Below are 23,790 nucleotides of genomic sequence, written 5' to 3' on the forward strand. Positions count from 1 at the left end.
TGGGATTAAAATGTTTGGCTTGTGTGTTATAATTTGAGGGCTAGTGTCAATAGCAGCAGAATTTTGACAATTTTCCTGGCTGGGGGGAACCAAGATTTTATGATAACTTGGTGGAGGAGAGGGGATTAGAAATAAAGTATTTAAAGAAAGATTATGCATTAACTAATGTGATATACAATGACCTCATCCCACTAGTCAAGAATGCTGAATTTGCTATTTTATAGCAGGCTGTCTATCTGTTGGGGACAAGTAATATTGGTAATGTATTTTTCCTGATGGGACTGGAAAATTTTGTTTACTTACATCATTTGTAATGCTACTTTAGAAAAATAACAATAATGACTCAGATGTTTTAAAACAGAGAAAGCACGTTAGAGATTTAAAATGTTGGAAAACATAAAACAAATTATGAAAGAAACTATATACAAAAATTAACTCAAGATGGATTAAAGATTTAACTGTAAAACCCAAAACTATGAAAACTCTGGAAGACAACCTAGTCAATACCATTCTGGACATAGGAATGGGAAAGATTTCATGATGAAGACGGCAAAAGCAATTGCAACAAAGCAAAAATTGACAAATGAGATCTAATTAAACTAAAGAGCTTCTGCACAACAAAGGAAACTATCAATGGAGTGAGTAGACAACCTACAGAATAGGAAAAACATTTGCAAACTATGCATCTGACAAAGGTCTAATATCCAGCATCTATAAGAAACTTAAACAAATTTACAAGAGAAAAACAAACAACCCCATTAAAAAGTGAGCAGGCTGGTCACGGTGGCTCATGACTGTAATCCCAGCACTTTGGGAGACCAAGGCATGTGGGTCACCTGAGGTCAGGAGTTCGAGACCAGCCTGGCCAATAGGTGAAACCCCATCTCTACTAAAAATACAAAAATTAGCCAGGCATGGTGGCGGGCACCTGTAGTCCCAGCTACTCGGGAGGCTGAGACAAAAGAATTGCTTGAACCCAGGAGACAGAGGTTGCAGTCAGCCGAGATCATGCCACTGCCCTCCAGCCTGGGTGACAGAGCAAGACTCCACCTCAAAAAAAAAAAAAAAAAAAAAAAAAAAGTAGGCAAAGGACATGAACAGACACTTTTCAAAAGAAGACATACATGCAGTTAACACTCATATGAAAAAAAGCTCAAAATCACTGATCATTACAAAAATGCAAACCAAAACCACAATGAGATACTGTCTCACACCAGTCAGAATGGCTATTAATACAAAGACAAAAAATAACAGATGCTGGCAAGATTGCAGAGAAAAAGGAACACTTACACACTATTGGTGGGAGTGGAAATTAATTCTACCATTGTAGAAGACGGTGTGGTGATTCCTCAAATACCTAAAAACAGAAATGCCATTCAACTCAGCAATTCCATTACTGGGTAGATATCCAAAAGAATATATATTGTTCTATTATAAAGACACATGCATGCATATGTTTGCTGCAGCACCATTCACAATAGCAAAGACATGGAATCAACCTAAATGCCCATCAATGATAGACTGGATAAAGAAAGTATGGTACATATACATCATGGAATACTATGCAGCCATGAAAAAGAACAAGATCATGTCCTTTGCAGGAACATGGATGAAGCTGGAGGCCATTATCCTTAGCAAACTAACACAGGGACAGAAAACCAAATACTGCATGTTCCCACTTATAAGTGGAAGGTAAATGATGAGAACACATGGACACATTAAGGGGAATAACACACACTGGGGCCTATTGGAGTGCAGAAGATGGATATGATGGTTAATACTGAGTGTCAACTTGATTGGATTGAAGAATGCAAAGTATTGTTCCTGGGCATGTCTGTGAGGGTGTTGCCAAAGGAGATGAACATTTGAGTCAGTGGACTGGGAAAGGCAGACCCACCCTCAATCTGGGTGGGCACAATCTAATCAGCTGCCAGCATGGCCAGAATAAAAGCAGACCAAAGAACGTGGGAAGACTAGACTGGTTAAGTCTTCTGGCCTCCACCTTTCTCCTATGCTGGATGCTTCCTGCCCTCAAACATCAGACTCCAAGTTCTTTAGCTTTTGAACTCTCGGACTTACGTCAGTGGTTTTTCAGGGGCTCTTCAGCTTAGCCTTTGGCCGCAGACTGAAGGCTGCACTATTGGCTCCCTTACTTTTGAGGTTTGGGGATTCAGAGTGTCTTCTTGGCTCCTCAGCTGGCAGACAGCCAATTGTGGGACTTCACCTTGTGATCGTGTGAGTCAATTCTCCTAATAAACTCATATGTAGATATATATCCTATTAGTTCTATCCCAATAGAGGACTCATAGAGAACTCTGACTAATACAGTGGGAGAAGGAAACAGACCAGGAAAAATAACTAATGGGTATTAGGCTTAATACCTGGGTGGTGAATTAATCTGAACAACAAACTCCCATGACACAAGTTTACTTGTATAACAAACCTGCATATGTACCCCTGAACTTAAAATAAAAGTTAAGTTAAAAAAAATGAAATTAAGGAGAACCATCATTGGTTCAAAGGAATTAAGTCAAATGTTGACTTAGCATTAAATACTTCCAGAAGTTTGTATTTGATTCTGTCTTTTGTTGTATCCACAATGGTGACTTCTGTCACCATTTAATGTTAACAAACCATTGAACAAACCTAGTGCTCTGTTACGGTAAAGCCAGGTTTGTTCTTTCACTGCAAACTCCTTCACGTGCAGCGTCTCCAAGAGTAAGTGGTTATGGATGAGCTAGCTATGTTCCATGAGAAACGACTTCACTTCAAATAGTGATCAGCTTAATCTGGTAACATTGGCAACTGGTATTCACCTCAGGATGGATGATTAAAACCCATTCTGCTTACATAATGATCACTTAATCTGGTTATCACCGCTCACCACATGCTGGAAACAAGTCCCATGAGACTTTCTAATTTAAACCCATTGGTAGCTAATTTAACATTATTAATAGAGTGGCCATGTCATTCACCTGCCTCCCTGAGACCATGAGCTTCCCAGTGATGGATATTCAAGAAGGAGCTGGAGGATCTCTAGGGACACTTTGAAAACTGTGCTTCCCATTCCCTAAAGGAAGATGTACATGACAATGAGCTAGAGTCAGAGATGCTCAAATGGCTGGAAAATGTAGAGCACAAAGAGAAATCAGAGTTAATTACCACTTCAAGTTGAAGCACATTCTGCCCGAAAGTGCTGATATTATCAGCAAAACATGAGGGAATCCATGTGATATAAGGAGAAAAATATTTGTCCAAAAGTCTGAAGTTCTGAGTTCAAGTCCTAGCTCTGTCACTCAATAATTGTATGACTTAAGCAAGTTTCTTCACCTTTCTTGGCTGACATGAGATTCAATCATTCTTTCTACCCTTAACAGTTTGCCTATTCCTGTTTGGACTAAACTAACCTATTTCCCATTTCTCAAGGGAATATTTATGCACATCAAGGGTCATCTCTCTCAGCTGTTGTAGGTATGGCAGAGAATGCAGGAATGGTATCAAGAGTGATGGGACCTGCCCTCAAGGACTTTATAACCTCACTGTAGATCAAGGACTTTATAACCTCACTGTTCTTATCCACAGGAAAGCAAGAACTTTGTACAGTGCTGCATGTGACAGATGACCAGAGAGGAGAATGTGGGAATGTGGTTCGATGGTTGGGGACAACTCCATCAAAGCACAGAAGAAACAGGGCTTGATTGACACTTTAATTGGGCTGTCTAGGATGGGCAGGGTTTTTTGAGGCTGGGGGCACAGGGCAGGTTATTTCAACGTAGGAAAGCAGCAGGAGTGGAGTCAGGGAGGTAAGGACAAGCAGGGCTGCTAGAGGGATCAGTGACTCACTTGTGTGGAGAGAAATGTGAACGTTGGCATGTAAGACTGACTGGAAATATATAAGTTAGCAATTAATGTGATGATGAGGATGTTGAAAATAACCCAGAGTTCGTACTTGTTGTGGGAAGTAGGCAGTAGGCAGGTATTCTCAGGAATGCTTGAGTAGATGGTGGGTATCCGGAACCCTGTTTGGGGCAGCTTAGACAAGTATCTCTTTGTAAACTGAAGTTCCTTATAGATGGGGAGGGGAATCATAAGAAAAAAACAGGATCAGGACAGACATGAGGAGTGAAGAAAGGGAAGGGAAGGAGAGAAGGAGAAAGCCTCTTTGCAAACACCTCGGCGTTTCAGGAAGTGAGGCTAACAGAGCAGGAGAGTTGTCAGGCTGAGCCTGAATATGAGAAACATCTTTTTATAGAAAAAAAGAAGTGCCTCACTTGGTCCAGGCCTCTGCATTCCAGCATCTTCTGCCTTCTCAGAGACATCATTCCATTTATCATTCCTTCTCTTTCTCTCTCCCCCAGACCTTCGAGCCCTGCTTTTCTCCTGGTTTTCTCCCATCTACACATAAATGTGCTTAAGCCTTACCCACCTTAGAGAAAAACAAAATTCCACGTTCACTTCCAGCTACTGCTCTCTCACTCTCTCTCTCACCCCTTTCCAGCCAATTTTCTTCAAATAATTTTCTATACTTTGTATAATCTAATTTTTCATTCCCCAACTGCTACCTTCAGACTCACATCCTTTCCACTCTACCAAGCACCTTATTCTTCTAAAATTTAATGGATGCTTTTTAGTCCTTATCTGGCTGGACAGCTGAGCAGCAGTTTATCCTGGTGATCACCAGCTCCTTTTTCAAACAGCTCATAGTTTCTGTCCCTCTGCTGTCACAACAGACTCCCTATTTGTCTCCCACCTGTGGTTCTCACACCCCTTACTGCCCCCCACTCCGTGGTCCCGTCCTGCAAGCTCCCCATGGCTGCTCATCCTCCTTGCATAAGTGCTGGCAGCCATCCAACCTCCAGCTCCATCCCAGCTTCAATTTCACTCTCTCTCTGCACACCCTTCGAGTGACCACATCCACTCTTTGGCCCAGTTACTGCCATATGCTATTGACGCCTAAGTCAACATCTATAGGAGAGACCTCATTTCAGAACTTTAGACCCACAGAGCCCCTGAACTTCCAGACGGCTCCACTTGAATGCCCCATAATACATTTCAAACTTAACCTGTTCAGACTTGAATTCATGGTAGCCCCTCCCCACTTGTGACATTATTTTATATACATATATAGTATATATATTGTGTATATATATAGTGTATTTATATAACTTGTATATATGTATAATTTCTATATATGTATATAACATAAATATGTGTGTTTGTGTATATATGTGTGTGTATATGTGTGTGTGTATATATGTGTGTGTATATATGTGTGTATATGTGTGTGTGTATATATGTGTGTGTATATATGTGTGTGTATATGTGTGTGTATATATGTGTGTATATGTGTGTGTGTATGTGTGTGTATATATGTGTGTGTATATATATGTGTGTGTATATATGTGTGTGTATATGTGTGTGTATATATGTGTGTGTGTATATATGTGTGTGTGTATATGTGTGTGTGTATATATGTGTGTATATATGTGTGTGTGTATATGTGTGTATATATGTGTGTGTGTGTATATGTGTGTATATATGTGTGTGTGTATATGTGTGTATATATGTGTGTGTGTATATATGTGTGTGTGTATATGTGTGTGTGTATATGTGTGTGTGTATATATATGTGTGTGTGTGTATATATGTGTGTGTGTGTATATGTGTGTGTGTGTATATATGTGTGTGTGTGTGTGTGTATATATACACAAGTTTTCCTTCAGGGTTCCTGGCTTCTAACTCTCATCATCCTTGTTATTTCCTAAGTAACCAAAACAATAAATAAGCATATCTTTTATTCAGGTATTTGGCCTTTTGTCCTTGGTTCCAAAGCAATTTCAGAGTGATAAAGGTGAAAGACAGTCTTTTACCATAATGTTGGGGTGCTTCAGGCCTCAGAAGCAGGCCTTGAAAAACCGACTCTCTCTCTCTCTCTGATTTTTTTCCTGCCCTCCTTTCCCCTGCTTTTATTTTCCTCCCCAAGGCAGGTCATAGAATCTAAAAATATGCTCTAATTTCCCTTGCAGTTTTGTCTCGAAATTGGTCATAAATTCTCTGACCTACCTGGTCTGATTGTAGGTCATGAGACCCTCGTTTCAGAAGAGGTCCTGCCCTATCCCCTGCAGGAGGAACACTGCACTAAGAGGCCAAGAAGAATCTGAACAGGCCTTGCTGGGTTTCCCCGACACAGTCCATTAGTATTAGCTCCTACCCTTTCCGTCCGATAACAGTTGTTCCATCTTCAATCATGCATATCCAGCGAAATCTCCATAGAAGACCCAAGCAGACGGGTTATATAGAGAGAGCATCTGGACAGCTGAACATCTGGAAGCATGGAAGCTCTGAGTCCCTTCGCCATACCTTGCCCTATGCGTCTCTTCATGTGTGTTCTCTGTAACATCCTTTATAGTAAGCCAGTAACTGTTTCCTTGAGTTCTGTGAGTTGCTCTGGAAAATTAATCAACCCCAAAAAGGAGATTTTAGGAACCTCGATTTATAGTTGGTTGGTAAGAAGCACCTGGGATTTGTGATAGGCATTGGAAGTTGGCGGCAGTCTCGTGGGACTGAGCCCTCAACCTGTGGGATCTGACACTATCTCCAGGTAGACAGTGTCAAAATTGAATTGGAGGACACCCAGCTGGTATTCCCTGCAGAGTTGATTGCTTCCAATCATAACCACAATGTGACACCACCTTACTCCTGCAAGAATGGCCATAATCAAAAAATTTAAAAACAGCAGATGCTGACGTGGATGCGGTGAACAGGGAACATTCTACACTGCTGGTGGGAATGTAAACTAGTACAACCGCTGTGGAAAACAGTGTGGAGATTCCTTAAAAAACTAAATGTAGAACTACCATGTGATCCAGCAATCCCACTATTGGGTATCTACCCAGAGAAAAAGAAGTCATTATATGAAAAAGATACTTGCACACGCATATTTATAGCAGCACAATTCACCATTGCAGAATCGTGGAACCAACCCGAATGCCCATCAATCAACAAATGGATAAAGAAACTGTGGCATATATATATACACACACACACACACACACACATATACATATGATGGAATACTACTCAGCCATAAACCGGAATGAATTAATAGCATTTGCAGTGACCTGGGTGAGATTGGATACTATTAGTCTAAGTGAAGCAACTCAGGAATGGAAAACCAAACATTGTATGTTTTCACTGATATGTGGGAGCTAAGCTGATGCAAAGGCATAAAAATAATAAAATGGACTTTGGGGACTTGGGGGAAAGAGTGGGAGGGGAGTGAGGGATAAAAGGCTACAAATAAGGGCTGAGCACGGTGGCTCACACCTGTAATCCCAACACTTTGGAAGGCCGACGTGGGCGGATCACGAGGTCAGGAGGTCAAGACCATGCTGGCTAACACGGTGAAACCCCATCTCTACTAAACACACACACACAAAATTAACCAGGCGTGGTGGTACATGCCTGTAGTCCCAGCTACTCAGGAGGATGAGGCAGGAGAATTACTTGAACCCAGAAGGTGGAGGTTGCAGTGAGCCTAGATCGCGCCACTGCACTCCAGCCTGGGTGACAGAGCGAGACTCCATCTCAAAAAAAAAAAAAAGACTACAAATATGATGCAGTGTATACTGCTTGGGTGATGGGTGCACCAAAATCTCACAAGTCACCACTAAAGAACTTACTCATGTAACCAAATACCACCTGTACCCCAATAACTTATGGAAAAATAAAATAAAGTAATAAAAATAGAAAATAAAAGATCTGATTGCTTGCTTGGTGTGTTAGGAAACTCCCCCTCCCCACACTTTGGCATGAGAGCAGAGGAAAAACTGTTTTTTCAACATACCTCCACATGCATACCAACTCCTCTTCAATATGCCATCCGTTGAAATGGCAAATATACCATAAATTACCCAAACCAGAAAGTCCACCTCATCTTTTACTTCGCCCCCTCTCTCATGCCCACTTCTCGTCAGTTATAATCACACTGATTATACCTCTTCTGAGGCATGAGAGAATCCTCAGGTAGGCCAGTGCCCCTGAGAAGAAAATTTATAAGCTCTGCCTATCTGGTAGGCCATTGATAAGCCGAATTGTATGTAAAAAGCAAATATTTTAATGATGGTCAGGTCTGTGTTTTAAGAAACAGGACTTGAATATTCAAAAGAATTGATATGTATTTGTAACAAAGAAATGTTTAGGGGTAATGTAGTAATCCTGCTGTTGTGTATGTTCTTGGAAGTCTGCTTTTGAAGCATTTGAATTGAGTTTGTTGTAAAAGTGTATGTTTAATATTGGTGAATGTGATGTTACTTCTAGAAGCCCCAGGAATAACATCTGCTGTTAGGCGATAAGGCATCAGTTTTAATGCCCCAAAGCCCTGACAAAGTAGCAAGAAGCTGTTGGCTGATGCTTGCCTGTGAGAGCTGGTTGAGGAAATCCCCTGTTGCCTCCTGCAAAGGCTATGAGAGGCTGATCCAAGTTTCCAGAGTCTCTTTGATGCTCAAACACTTGGGGCTCACCCAGAGGGAGTGTATCCCCAAGGAGGATGGCATCATCCTACCTGCCAAGACCCACCTTCCCAGCCTACCTGGGGCAAAGGAGGCATCTAGTGGGTGCTGGCAATACAATTCATGAAAGCAAAACCATGCCATTGGCTACTGAACTGTTTTTGCTGTGACTGGCATTCCTTTTTTTTTCTTTTTCTTTCTTTTTTTTTTTGAGTCGGAGTTTCGCTCTTGTTGCCCAGGCTGGAGTGCAATGGCGATCTCAACTCACTGCAGCCTCCACCTCCTGGATTCAAGTGATCCTCCTGCCTCAGCCTCCCAAGTAGCTGGGATTACAGGCATGCGCCACCAGGCCCGGCTAATTTTTATATATTTTTTAGTAGAGATAGAGTTTCTCCATGTTGGTCAGGTTGGTCTCGAACTCCCAACCTCAGGAGATCCACCTTCCTCAGCCTCCCAAAGTGCTAGGATTATAGGCATAAGCCACTGCGCCCAGCCGTGACTGGCATTCTTAAAGGGTATTGTAGGCAGGTTGAGCTGTGACCCTGAAAAAGATGTTCAAGTACTAATCCCTAAGTCCTGTGAATGTAACCTTATTTGGAGAGAGGGTCTTGCCGATATAATCAAATAAAGATGAGGTTATGCTAGAGTAGGGTGGGTCTAACCCAATGACTGGTCTCTTTATAAATTTGGACTAATTTATATACATTTTAATAGAAATTTGGACCCAGAGGCACACAGGGAAGGAGACCATGTGAAGATGGACACAGAGATTGGAGGAATACAGCTCCAACCCAAGGAATGTAAGGATTGTCAGAAGCGACCAGAAGCTAGAAGAGAAGTATGGGACAGATTCTCACCTGCAATCTTAGAGGGAGCCTTGATTTCAGACTTCTGGCCTCCAGAGCTATGAGGCTACAAATTTCTATTGTTCTAAGCCCCCTAGTCTCTGGTTACAACAGCCTTAGGAAAGAAATACAATGGGGATTCCCTAGAAAGGACAGAAACAGAAGCCCAAAGGGAGACCCCGAAGCCTCCACCATGGATTAAATGGCAGCCTAACCAATGCTCTGTATCTCACATAGCTCTCAGATCTACCAGCTTTTCCAAACTAGGCCTCCGTGCCATCTTGCTTGGATTCTGTAATGGTCTCCTAACTCGTCTCCCTACCTCTGTCATAGGCCAAGGATAGGGAGAAATCTTAGCAGCAATAACAGTCACATTTATGGAGAACTATGTTCCTGACAGTGTCTTAAATAGTTGGCATAGAGTTTAAGGCACAGGCAGAATCTTAACTCTCCTTACCTTAATCTTCACAAGAGGCCTGTGTGATGAGTCATAGGATCAACCTCATTTGGGGGTGTGGTGTGGAGCGGGGTCTGCAGCCCAGACAAGTTGACTCAATAGCCTGAGGCCACAGAGCTAGAACCTGAACCTAGTCAGATTAACTCTCACACTCCTCACTGGTACCGGATTGCCTGGGAGGAAACCACAGTTGAGGGCTTGAAGGAGCAAGTAGACCCCCTAAGAGAGGCAGAGTCCTCACCTTGGTTCAATCCCTTGAAATTGAGAAGAAGAGACATCATCCTATTTCTCAGTGGAGATGCTGAAGTCTGAGATTTGCCAATGTTGAGTCAGAACATGGACCAGAATTACCACTTTCCACACTTTCTCTTTCCCTACCAAGCACTGCTCATTCTTTCCTCCTGCCTCCCCCAGGCTGGGCTGTGAGCAGCTCTTGAAGGATCTGGAGCAGTAGCAGCTGGATCTCCTGGGGTGACCCAAGGCTAGAGCTTTCCCGCATTATCAGTAACTTTTCTAAGAGTGCAGTGAGAGTTAATGTTTATAAAGTGCTCTGAGAGCCACTGATAAAAGACGTTAAGTGGCATGAATAGAACACATTCTGTGGGCCCCAAACCTCACTCATACTTGACGGATACGTGTCTCTCTTGTGCAGTATGTGGACTTTTTGCTTCAGATGAAATGAGCTCATTAATTAGAATCCTGCCTGCAGTTTATCTTGAAGGATGCTCAGATATCACCGTAATTAGGACCCAAAGCCAACCCTTAGGCTATCTGACTGTAAACATATGGGAATGGGCGGGGGCTGTCCCCTTGAACACATTGTGCACATAGTTGCTAAATTCAGGCCCATTGTCTTGCACAGATAGGCAGCAGAGGCTGTCACACAGTAAGGAGATCACTGATTTCACCGGTGCTCCTTCTTAGAAGATTCCATGTAAGCACAGTTGTGATTAATGACTTGCTGAGTAGTGCTTCCCTATTTTCAGACATTAGCACACTTCTAGGCCTATAATGCTTCTATCCATCATTTCCATTCAACATCCAATAGACATTTTAAAGCAAAATCAAACTCCTTTACCCATTTGCCAACAAGGGGCTACTCCATTAGCCAGAAAAGCTACAGTACATTTAAGGCAATCCTTCACAAACCTAGCTGCATATTAGAAACCTCTAGGGAACATTAAAAAAATTCTGATGCACAGACCCCAGCCTCAGAAATTATGATTCATTTGGTTTGGAGTGGGAACTAGCAATCAGCATTTGCGTGTGTGTATGTATGTGTGTGTTTAAGCAGTGTGAAGGCAGCAATCAGTCCTTTTGATAAATAATAGAAAAAGTTTTAAAATGTTCTATAGTACCCTAAAGGAGCTACACACTTAACCAAGTCATTTGGGTCCATAATCATTCATTTTTTCATTAAACAAATACTTACTGAACATCTACTCTGCTCCAGATTCTAGGTGCTGTGGATAAGCAATGACTCAAACAGGCAAGAGGGTGGCTCTTATAAAACTTTTATTCTGATAACATATTAGAATATATATTTATATCTATTTATCAAAATACTGTTAGAATTGTCTAACAGCAGTTGGATATTTTTGGAAATGTAAATATTATCTCAATTGTAAATGTCATCAATACTGACGTTGCTGTGTCCTTTTATCATACCAACATCAAGATAAAAGAAACTCCAAAAATTACTATGAAATATTCTTAATTGTTGAAGTTTTGCTTTGGAAAAAGTTAATATGCTTTGATATTGGTGTGCTGTAACAATTAGATTAAGCATAAATCATAAATTATATAAAGTATAGAAAAGAAATAAACTCAAGTTCCTTTCTTTTTTTTTTTTTGAGACAGAGTCTGGCTCTGTCGCCCAGGCTGGAGTGCAGTGGCGGTAGTGCTCTGTCGCCCAGGCTGAGTGCAGTGCATCTCAGCTCACTGCAAGCTCCGCCTCCCAGGTTCACGCCATTCTCCTGCCTCAGCCTCCCAAGTAGCTGGGACTACAGGTGCCCGCCACCTCGCCCGGCTAGTTTTTTGTATTTTTAGTAGAGACGGGGTTTCACTGTGTTGGCCAAGATGGTCTCGATCTTCTGACCTCGTGATCCACCGGTCTCGGCCTCCCAAAGTGCTGGGATTACAGGTGTGAGCCACCGCGCCCGGCCCTTCAAGTTCCTTTCTTAAGGTTAACAGCTTGTGGGTATCTTGGGTCTGTTTAAGTTGATAGACATCTGTTTTAGAAACTTGCTGAGTTTCCAAAACAGAAATGGTATCCATTTAATGAAGGGCAGTGGTATCTATCAGTTAGCTTTTGCTGCATAACAAGTATCTCTTAAATGAAGAAAATAAACAACATTTGATTTAGCTTGAAATTCTGTGGGTCAGCAGGGATTTTCCTCTGGAATGGCTAAGCTAAATCTGTCCAGCACTCCCATGCACTATGGCCAATCTGGTGAGATGGCCTCACTCAGATTACTGGCAGCTGGCAGGCTGATTGGTCCAGGGTCCTCCACTGAGATGAATCACTTCTGCTCCAGATGGCATCTTTAAAAATTTTTTTTGATGTTTAATTTTTGTGGGCATATAGTAGATGTACATATTTATGGGGTACATAAGATGTTTTGATACAGGCATGCAATGCAGAATAATCACATCATGGAAAATGGGGTATCCATCCCGTCAAGCAGTTATCCTTTGTGTTACAAACAACTCAGTTACACTCTTTCAGTTACTCTTAAATGTACAGTTAAGTTATTATTGACTATAGTTACCCTGTTGTGCTATCAAATAGTTGGTCTTATTCATTCTTTCTGTTTTTTGTGTGTGCTCATTAACCATCTCCACATTTCCCCAACCACCCACTACCCTTCCCAGCCTCTGGTAACCATTCTTCTACTCTCTATGTTCATGAGTTCAATTGTTTTGATTTTTAGATCCCACAAATAAGTGCAAACATGTGATGTTTGTCTTTCTGTGCCTGGCTTATGTCACTAACGGAATGATCTCCAGTTCCATCCATGTTTTGCAAATGACAGGATGTTCCTTTTATGGTTGAATAGTACTCCATTGTATATCTGTACCACATTTTCTTTATCCATTCATCTGTTGATGAATGCCTAGTTTGCCTCAAAATCTTGGCTATTGTGAATAGTTTGCTCTAACAAACATGGGAATGTAGATATCTCTTCCATATACTGATTCTTTTCTTTTAGGTATGTACTCAGCAGTGGTATTGTTGGATCTTGTGGTAGCTCTATTTTTAGGTTTTTGAGGCACCTCCAACTGTCTCCATTGTGGTTATACTACTTTACATTTCCACCAACAGCATTCAAGGGTTCCCTTTTTTTCACATCTTCACCAGCATTTGTTATTGCCCGTCTTTTGGATATAAGCCGTTTTAACTGGGGTGAGATGTTATGTCATTGTAGTTTTGATTTGCATTTCTCTAATGATCAGTGATGTTGATCACCTTTTCAAATGCCTGTTTCCCATTTGTATGTCTTTTGAGCAATGTCTATTCAGATCTTTTGCCCATTTTTTGATCAGATTATTAGATTTTCCCTATAGAGTTGTTTGAGTTCCTTATATATTCTGGTTATTAATCCCTGGTCAGATGGGTAGTTTCCAAATATTTTCTCCTATTCTGTGGGCTGTCTCTTCACTTTATTGATTGGTTCATTTACTGTGCAGTAGCTTTTTAACTTGATGTGATCCCATTTGCCCATTTTTCCTTTGGTTGCCCATGCTTGTGGGGTACTGCTCAGGAAATATTTGCACAGACCAATGTCCTGGACATTTTCTCCAATGTTTCCTTGCAGTAGTTTCACAGTATGAAATCTTAGATTTAACTCTATAATCCATTTTGATTTGATTTTTGTATATGCCGAGAGATAGTGGTCTACTTTCATTCTTCTGTGTATGGAGATCCAGTTTTCCCAGCACTATTTATTGAAGAGACTGTCTTTTCCCCAGTGTATGTTCTTGGCACCTTTGTTGAAAATGAGTTCACTGTAGGTGTATGGATTTGTTTCTAGGTTCTCTATTCTGTTCCATTGGCCTATGTATCTGTTTTTATGCCAGTATCATGATGTTTTGGTTACTATAGCTCTGTAGTATAATTTGAAGTTAAGTAGTATGATTCTTCCAGTTTTGTTCTTTTTGCTTAGGATAGTTTTGGCTATAGAGAATAAAGAATGCAGAAACAAATCCTAAATTTTGGGATTTTTTTTCTAGTTCTGTGAAGAATGTCATTGGTATTTTGATAGGGACTGCATTGGATCGGTAGTTTGCTTTGGGTAGTATGGCCACTTTAACAATATTGATTCTTCCAATTCATGAGCATGAAATATTTTTCCATTTTTTGGTGTCCTCTTTTATTTCTTTCACTGACATTTTACAGTTTTCATTATAGAGATCTAGATGTTTAATTTTTGTAGCTATTGTAAATGGGATTACTTTTAAAATTTCTTTTTCACATTGTTCACTGTTGGCATATAGAAATGCTAATAACTTTTGTATGTTGATTTTGTATCCTCCTGCAACTTAACTACATTTTAAAAAAATCAGTTGTATTAGTTTTTTGTAGACTTTTTAGGTTTTTCTAAGTATCAGATTCTATCATCTGCAAACAAGGGTAATTTGATGTCTTCCTTTCCCATGTGGATGCCTTTTATTTCTTTCTCTTGTCTGATCACTCTAGCTAGGACTTGCACTACTATGTTGAATAATAGTGGTGGAAGTAAGCATCCATGTTTTGTTCTAGATCTTAGAGAAAAGGCTTTCAGTTTCTCCCCATTCAGCGTAATATTAGCTGTAGGTCTGTCATATATGACTTTATTATTTTGAGGCATGTTCCTTCTATACCCAGTTTTTTTAAAGGTTTTTATCATGAAGGTCCATATGGCCTGTTATCCTCCAGTAGGCTAGCCTGGGATTCTTCACATAGCAGTCTAAAGGTTCCAAAAAAAACGGAAAGAAAGAGCAGATCCTAACATTCAGTGGGACTACTTTTCTAGTTTCCGATTGCGTCGTGTTTGCTATTGTACCATCAATCAAAACAACTCATGTGGCCAAATCCAGAGTTAGTGTGGGAGGGTGCTACCCGAGGACAGAAAAGGAAATTATCGTGGCCATATGCACAAACAATCTACCCCAGAATCCCATTGCTAGGGTATAGATTTTTAGGGGCGAATTCCCCAGAAATTGCTCTTTTATAGGAGAAGTTCCCAGTTTGCTCCTGGGCCCCATATACACTGAGTTCTCATTGTTCCTGGTGAATATAGTCCAGGGAAGATGGCACCTTTCAGGATCACCATCTTTCATGCAGTTCCAGATAGAGATACAGATAGCTCTAGAGAGAAAAAAAGAAATGGAGAGAGAGAAAAAGAGATTGATGTCTTTTTTAAAATTGGATCACACAGTTGTGGGAGCTGGCAAGTCTGAAATCTGCAGGACAGTCTGCAGGTGAGAAGGGAGGATAAGAGTTGATGTTGCAAGTCTTGAATTTGAGTTCCACAGGGCAGCATGCTGGAAACTCAAGGCAGGATTTCTATGTTACAGTGTTGAGGAAAATTTCTGCTTCCTCAAGGAACCTCAATCTTTGCTCTTAAGATTCAATTCAACTGGTTGGATGAGGCCCACCCTCATGATGGAGAGTAATTTGCTTTACTCAAAGTGTACTAATTTAAATGCCAATCACATCCACAAAATATCTTCTCAGCGATATGTAGACTGTGTTTGACAAAACAGCTGGGTACCATAGTCTAGCCAAGTCAACACACAAAATTAACTGTCACACTATCGTTAAGGGGAAGAAAAAATAGTACCTATATCATAAAATTAGGAAGCAACAATGCATACAAAGCAATGAGGATGGCTCCCAGCATTAATCCTAGTCATTATTATTGTTGCCCAACCCCTATAGTTACAGTAAAGGAGGCTTGTCCATGAAAACTTGGGGTAGATGGAAGGTTTGGTGGATCTACAGCAGGCAGGCTGTCTTATTCTGTGTAGAACTCGAGCAGAGCATTTGGGGTTAGTTTTAAATTGATCTTTGTTTTCAAAAGAAAAGGAACTTAAAAACAGCCCTGTTCCTTTAAGACTGAACTATTGCTTCAGAGACCCATCACCTAGCAACAGGATGATAATATCTCTCTCTTCCAACACGTAAACCTCCAGCTTATCTAATTGAAATTTCAGGCTACCTGCCACACTCCTAAAAAACTATCACTTTAAGGGGATCAAATTGTACAAGCCAAACAAAGTCAGATTTGCATGTGCTACTTTTCAAATGGTAGGCTAATGAGATTTTCACTGGGAAAAGAGACGTGAAGCTTTACAGCTCATAATTTAAGTAGCTTTGTTCCATTGGCATTCACTGAATCTCACAAAAGAATTCTGCAAGAAAATTCCGATTTGACTTCTGTCTGGGGATCAAAGATAAATGTTAAAGCGGGAACAAAGTGTAAATTGGAAGAAAATACAGAATTATCTAGACTTCTCACCAGGTTGAGTTATCTTTTATTCCACCCTCCCTTTTCTCGGACCCTCCCCGGCCACAGTCATCACAAATGCCATCCATTCTGTGTCTCATTTCCTGCCTTTCCATTTCACTGCCAATGCCCTTTTCAGGACTCCTAATTGGTCTCTCTGACCAAACTGTCCTGATCAAATCCACCCTTCGCATAGTTGGCCAGCGTATTCATTGCAAGACACAGCCTTTCCTCATTCCTCCTCTCTGCTCAAAAGTTTCAGTAGGTACTATTGATTGATTTCAACAAAGTTCAAACTATTTTGCCTGGCATTTAAGCCTTCTTGTGTGATCTTACCTCAAATTTTCCTTCTAAGCTTATTTGTACCTTTTTTTATCCTCCAATTCCAGCCAAGCACAAACTTCTTGTCCTCCCTAAATGCACTCTTAAGTTTTTTTAGCACCCTGCCTCTGTTTATACTAAAACCTCTTTGAATGTCCTCTCCCTGAATCCAAGTAATTTTGCATATAGTAGAGTCAAATGCCACTAGTGAGGCCACTTCCTCCAAGAAGCCTCCCTTAATTTCCCTTCTCCTAAGTAGAAGCAGACTCTTGCCTTCCAGTTACACCTTCGTCTTGATATTTATCACATTTAGACAAGTCAACAGGGCACAATGGTTAAGAGCACAGCTTTCTAGCTGTGTTACCTTGGACAAATCATTTACCATCTTTAAGTCACATCTTATGTTTGTTTGTTTTGAAAAAGGAGGTACCCAGTGGTTGTGAAAGTTAAATAAGTTAAATCGTGGAAAGTATTTAGCCCAGAGCCTGGCACGTAGCTGATAGTAAATATTAATTCTTATCGTTAAAGAAAATCATATTTAACTTATATTATAATCCCTTTGTATATTCCCCATCTCCTTTCTTCATTCTAAAATTCCTTCCTTTGGGGGCAAAATTTATACCATAACCCTATCTTATCTCACGCCCCACAGTGCCTTCCACACATGAGGACTAAAAAATATTTTAAGTGAAAAATAATTTATTCAAAATCACACTAATTGGGGCCATGCAAAGCAAGGATTCCCTGTATTTGACTTTACTAGAGAGTATTAAACCACACAGGGTCAAGACGTTGGAACTCAATTTTTGCAACGTTTTATTTAGTTTCACATTTTTTCTTTAAATTTCAAGAATGCTTTTCCTATTAATATAAATTACTGTGACTTCTCAATAACAATGAACTTTATTTACCCTCTCTTAAAATTTCTGTTTGTCATAGCCTCCCTTCTTCATCTCCAAACCACCATTCTTCCTAACACATAAGTCATATCAGTTACAGAGTTATAATCATAATTAAACATTGATTCACTGAAAATGCTATAGCATGAACTTACACAGCTGCTATCTTCTTTTGGTAAAAATGCCTTTATCATCTTAGGGAGAGTCTCCTTGTGCAAAAATAATCAAGCCAATCCAGAAGCCATGAATTCCTCCCCCAGGACTGAAGGATGAACTTGCATGAGTCCATCATACTTTCTGCCCTTTAAACAAGGACAGGTATTGACAAAAGGATGAGACATGATAATTTAATTCCATCGGATATGGAAAATGCCTTGACTTCCCAAGAGATGAAGTCCATTTCTTCATCTATGCTCCAGCCATGGATAATCTAGCCAGTCTGCACTCATGAGTCATGTTTGTTCTTAAAGACATTCCCAAACCTATTGATTTATTATTGACAATAACTCAACCTATGCTTGGTGGAAAAAAAAAAAAAAAAACATGTCTTAAGGTATGGTCTTGAGGGTCTTACAATCTAGCTGGGGTCATGAGACAGATATAATCATTGACTGTCTTCAGAAACAGAAATAGAGAGTGAGGCAAAATAATTAAATTTTCTTTTCTAGAAAATATGGAACTTTCTGGCATGCCTACATTACATTATAAAAAATAATATGTGATAAGAACCAAGAATGGTATAGACATAATAACTACTACAGGAATGAAGAGACACGAAGGAAGAAAGTTGAAAGATGGAAAAGTTTTACTGAGGAGGTGAGATAAAGGAAAGGGAAGGCCAGACGCAGGGGCTCATGCCTGTAATGCTAACACCTTGGGAGGCCAAGGCAGGAGGATTGCTTGAGGCCAGGAGTTCGAGACCAGCCTAGGCAGCAAAGCGAGAACTCCATCTCTACAAAAAATGTATTAAAACAGAAAGGGAAATTTAAGACTTAAATCTGATATAGGGAACTCAAATGGCCACAGAGGCCAACCAGAGAACATAAATGAATGAGACTAAGAATAGGATAGAAATATTAATTCTGCGCATCCAGGGCAGATGGGGAAGAACCAATACCCACTCTATGATACTGGTAACGTGCATCTTCTGATTTTTCAAGAAAAGTTAGAAATCCAAATATTTGTGAGAAATAGCCAGATTTTAAAGTATTGGCAACTAAGAGAAACACGTTTGTACGTCAAATGAAACACAGTTTCTGGCTGGATGGGACGACTGCTTTGCAGCTCCGACCCAGGTCAGCTAAATGAGCAGCTTTTTCTCTCATCCAACACTTTGCATTTCAAATGACTTCGGTTTTAGTATACGCAGAATATATTTAACCTCGCTTACCCTGATGTAGACACAGTGCATTTACTCTGGATAATTCCCAAATTTTAAAGAGGAAACTTAAGATATTTTTCTGCCTGCCACATGATTTTGCTCTGTCAACAGTAATTGTTCTGAGCCTTTGGTGCACTGGTAAGAGCTGGTGAAAAAGGCCTTGCCCTGATTAATTAAACTCTGTTTGCTGAGAGCAAGTGTCAGAACTCTGTTTGCTGACAGCAAGTGTCAGGGTCTCTATTACACTTCCCATCTCTTTGGCTGCCTCAGGAGGAAGCTTTAGTCTTACAAAACTGCTAGCATTCCTTAGCATTCCTCCTCATTTGCTTTTTATCTTAATTTTTTTTTTTTTTTTTTTTTGAGATGGATTCTCGCTCTGTCACCCAGCCTGGAGTGCAGTGGCACAATCTCAGTTCATTGCAACCTCTGCCTCCCAGGTTCCAGCTATTCTCCCACCACAGCCTCTGGAATAGCTGGGATTACAGGCGTACGCCATCACACCCGGCTAATTTTTGTATTTTTAGTAGAAATGGAGTTTTACCATGTTGGCCAGGCTGGTCTCGAACTCCTGACCTCAGGTGATCCACCCGCCTCGACCTCTGAAAGTGCTGGGATTGCAGGCGTGAGCCACCGCGCCCAGCCTATTTTAATTTTTTTTTTATTGTGGAAAAATAGAAATAATATTTTCCATTTTCACCATTTTTGAGTGCTATTGCCAAATCAGTAGCATTAAGTATATTCACAGTGCTGTGCAACCATCACTGCCATCAATTTCCAGAACTTTTTCATCATTCCAAACAGAAACTTGGTAACCACTACACAGTAACTTCCTATTTCCCCTCCCCTAGTCCCTGGTAACCTCTATCCTACTTTCTATCTCTACGAATTTGCCTATACTAGGAACATCATAGAAGTGTAATCATTCAATATTTGTCCTTCTGTGCCTGGCCTATTTCACTCAGCATGTTTTCAAGGTCATCCGTGTTGTAGCATGTATCCCACTTTTTAAAAATACTGTTCTTTTCCCCCATATTTCCTTAACCTTTTTCTTATTTTAGTTGTAAATACATACAAAAGGAATAATGCTTTGGGCATTAAAACTGACTGATTATACATCGTTCAAAGCTTTAATTCTCTGAAAAGGAAAGGATATTGATTTATCGAAATCTATGATTTTCAGACAGCTTGGATTTTAACCTTGCCACCACTGGCTACCTATAAGGCCCTAGGAAAGTTATTTAACCTTTCTGTGCCTTAGCACCCTCATCTGAAAAACTAGGATAATAATAATTCTAATAGCCAATGTCATACATAACATGCATATACATGTACATGGTAGTATGTATTTATTCAGAAAACTTTTTGTAATTTCATTCCATTTCAGGGACTGGTTACAGGATAGAGAACTATTGATCTTTATAAATATGTAAATATATTTAAGTACTCTAGACAATTTATTTAAATTAGTCCTTTTTAGTTAATCCAGACAATTTGCAGAGACTAATGATTTATAAAGGATTGTTAATGGTAAAGATAAGAGCTACCCAGGCCCATGCACATTTCCCCATAAGACATACAGTGGCCTCATCGTCAGCCTTCACACTGAAAGTTCGAAACAGAGGACACTACACAGCAGGCTCACAGGGACAACTCTCAGTAGAGAAGTTGACAAAAATATTTGGAAAGAAAGAAGGAAAAGAGGCAGGGAGAAACAGAAGAAGGAAGGTGGGGGAGGGAGAATCCAGCTTGGTGTGGTGGCTCACACCTGTAATCCCAGCACACATCTGTAATCCCGCCCGAGGTGGGAGGATCACTTGAACCCCTGAGTTCAAGACCAGCCTGGGCAACATAGTAAGACTCTGTCTCTACAAAAAAATCTAAAAAGTATCTGGGTATAGTGGTGGGGGCCTATGATCCCAGCTACTCATGAGGCTGAGGCAGGAGGATCACTTGAGCCCAGGGGGTCAAGGCTGTGATGAGCTGTGTTTGCACCACTGCACTCCAGCCTGGACAACAGTCAGACCTTGTCTCAAAAAACAAAAACAAGCAAACAAAAAGGAATCCAAGTAGAATAAGCTGCAGCCATTCAATGTAGGTGCAGAAATCCTGACTTGCCTTTCAATGGCCCCTGAGAGCATCAGCTTTTCTGATAACCAAGGACTACACAAGGTGGTGTGGACAGAAGGAAAAAATGTAACTAAGATCCTATCCCTCTTTACAGGCAGATCACAATCTAGTAGTGGACAGAGACACATAAGCCAATGAATGCTAAGATGATAAGCATGAGAATACAAATCCTTAACGTACCAGGGAACACAGAGGAGAGACAGCTGAGGTCTCTCTTGTAGGGTCAGGAAAGCTTCCTGGTGCATATGACATCTGTGCTAGATTTTGAAAATTGAAAGACTTTCCCAGTCAGACCAAACTGACAGGCAGGGAGAAACAGCATATGAACGAATGCATCCAGGGAACATTTAAAATAGTTTAACGCTGTGGGAGCTTAGGAATAGACTGGAGGGGTATACAGGTAGGAGGAGTTTCATAAGGAACCTGGGTGTTGTTATGCTAAGCTACCTGGACCCTGGTCTTATTGACGACAGGGAGCCAGAAAAGGGTTTAATGAGGAGAGGGGCATCCTCAGAAATCTGTGGTCTTTGAAGGAACGTACAAGCTTTAGTAAAGAGCCAGTGGTAGAGACAGAGCAGAAGACAAGGCCATGAGTCAGGAGGAGATTGGAAATTCCTGATGAACATCTAAATCAGGGCAGTGGCCATAAAGAAATAAAAGAGAAATAAACAAAGACAGTGCTTCTTTTATTGGTCTTTATAGTCATTCATTTAACAGGCATTTAATGAGCTTTCACTATTAAGGGAAGCATTTCCTTAATCTATGTTATACTTTTCAGCTTTTGAAGCATTTTGCAGGCTTCATTATATTTCTTGATGCCCAGAGTAATTATGACAGGCAAGAAGAATAGGTTTTATCATCCCCATTTGGCAGATGAAGAAACTGAGGTTCAGAGGGATGAACTCATTTTTCCCAAGGTTAATACAGATAGCAAACTGAAAAGTATGAGTTAGACCCAAATCTGCTTACTGTGGTCCAGGTTTCCTTCCACCATCACTCCATGGAATAATCAGCTCAAAACAATTTCCTGGCCAGGTGTGGTGGGGCTCACACCTGTAATCCCAGCACTCTGGAAGGCCAAGGCAGGAGGGTCATTTGCGGTCAGGAGTTTGAGACCAATCTGGGCAACATACACAGTGAGACTTCGTCTCTACAAAAAATAAAAAAATTAGCCAGGTGTGGTGGCATACACCTGTAGTCCCAGCTACATGGGAGGCTGAAGTGGGAGGATTACTGGATCCCATGGATTGATGAGCTGTGTTTGGACCACTGCACTCCAGCCTGGGTGACAGAGCAAGACCCTGTGTCAAAAACAAACAAATAAACAAACCTCCCCTCCCCACAATTTTCCTACTTATGCATCCCCAGAAAATAAAAGTTTGCTCAACAATATGCTATCAGTCATGGGAATGAAAAATTTTAAAGAAAGTTGAAACTTTTAGCAGACTGTAGGAGTCTCAGAGTTATTGATCGAGACACACATGGCCTGGCAAATGGGAAGAAATGCAGGAGTGCCTCTGGTTTGCTTTTCAAATAAACAGTGAATCCACTTGCACAGACACATGGCTGTGGCACAGTGAATGAGAATTTATGGGGTGCTTGACAGGAGGACTTCACCTCCTCTCTGCTGCTGGGGTAAAATTTCTGCTTTAAATGGAAAGGCTAATAAGGCTGTGAAGATCTGTCTCCATCGCTAAGAAAACCAAAAAGCATCTGGTGCCCTATTTAGGCTTAATTTGCTTTTAGGCTTCACTGACATCATGAGAAGTGTGCTGTTGTTTGGCACATTAATATACACTAATTTTGTTTGGTGTCTCCATTCTCCCGCATCCCATATATGAGTGCATTCAAAAGGCCAAGGTCACATCTTCCCCTCTTGCTAAGCACATCATTTATTTGTTGCTCCCGGACCTACTTGTTGAAAAACATTTTCCATTCAGAGAGTTAAATCTGGCTGATTCTGCCAATGTATTTACATGACTGGGTCTGCGTTTATTGCTATAAAAAGGGATTAGTCCTGCTGTAATAATATTTTCCATTTAGAGAGCACTTTGGGCTGAGAGGCCCATTCAAAGCCTCATTGTTCTGAGGCTGCCTTTTAAAAAATCAGCCAGTTTATCCCATCGAACTTTGACTGTGAAGAAAACAAAAGGCCTCTGACCCACCTGGTAGAGGGAATGACCTTAAAGAAGGGTATGTTAGCAGTTTGTTTCCAGAATCCCTTTGAGAGAAGCTGCCCAAATCCACGTTTGGATCCAAACTAGTTAAACAAATTCGTGGGAAAAGACTGGCTAGAGAAGAAGTATAGTAGAACTGGAAAGCACCTTAGAAATCAACCAAGAGGAGTGATTTTCACATTTCCTTTTTCCAGTAGAACTCCTTTTCCCAGAAAAAAATGTATGCTGGATTGGCTGGAGTGGCCACAGCCTTCCCTAGTCGTTCATTCCCTGGTGGCTCCTAGGGCTCTCCGGGAACATCCTTTGAAAACTTCTACTGCAGGGCGACCTCATCATCTTTCATATAAGAAAATGGAGGCCCAGAGAGCTAGGCGGCCTGCTCAAAGACTGACAGCAAGTGACAGAACAGTATGGTATCCCCAAGGTCTCCTCAGCCCAGGAAGGACTTAAAAGGAGGACCAAAAACAGCATTCTGGTATTATTTCTGTTGTTTCAGTATTAGTGCTTTTCTCCCAAATGGGAATCTTCAGACGATCTTCAACTCTGGTTCCTTTCAACAAGGGAAGAGTTTTGTTCCTTCCTG

General features: G+C 40.8%; 1 protein-coding gene across 1 annotated transcript in view; it reads right to left on the bottom strand.

Moving 5' to 3' along the window:
• The window catches only part of RNF152 (ring finger protein 152), a 314,575-nt gene that overhangs the window by 192,851 nt on the left and 97,934 nt on the right, over nt 1-23,790 (bottom strand). The window lies entirely within an intron of this gene.

The sequence above is a fragment of the Rhinopithecus bieti genome, unplaced genomic scaffold (genome assembly GCF_001698545.2).
Source record: "Rhinopithecus bieti isolate Rb0 unplaced genomic scaffold, ASM169854v2 scaffold_2554, whole genome shotgun sequence".
Lineage (NCBI taxonomy): Eukaryota > Metazoa > Chordata > Mammalia > Primates > Cercopithecidae > Rhinopithecus > Rhinopithecus bieti.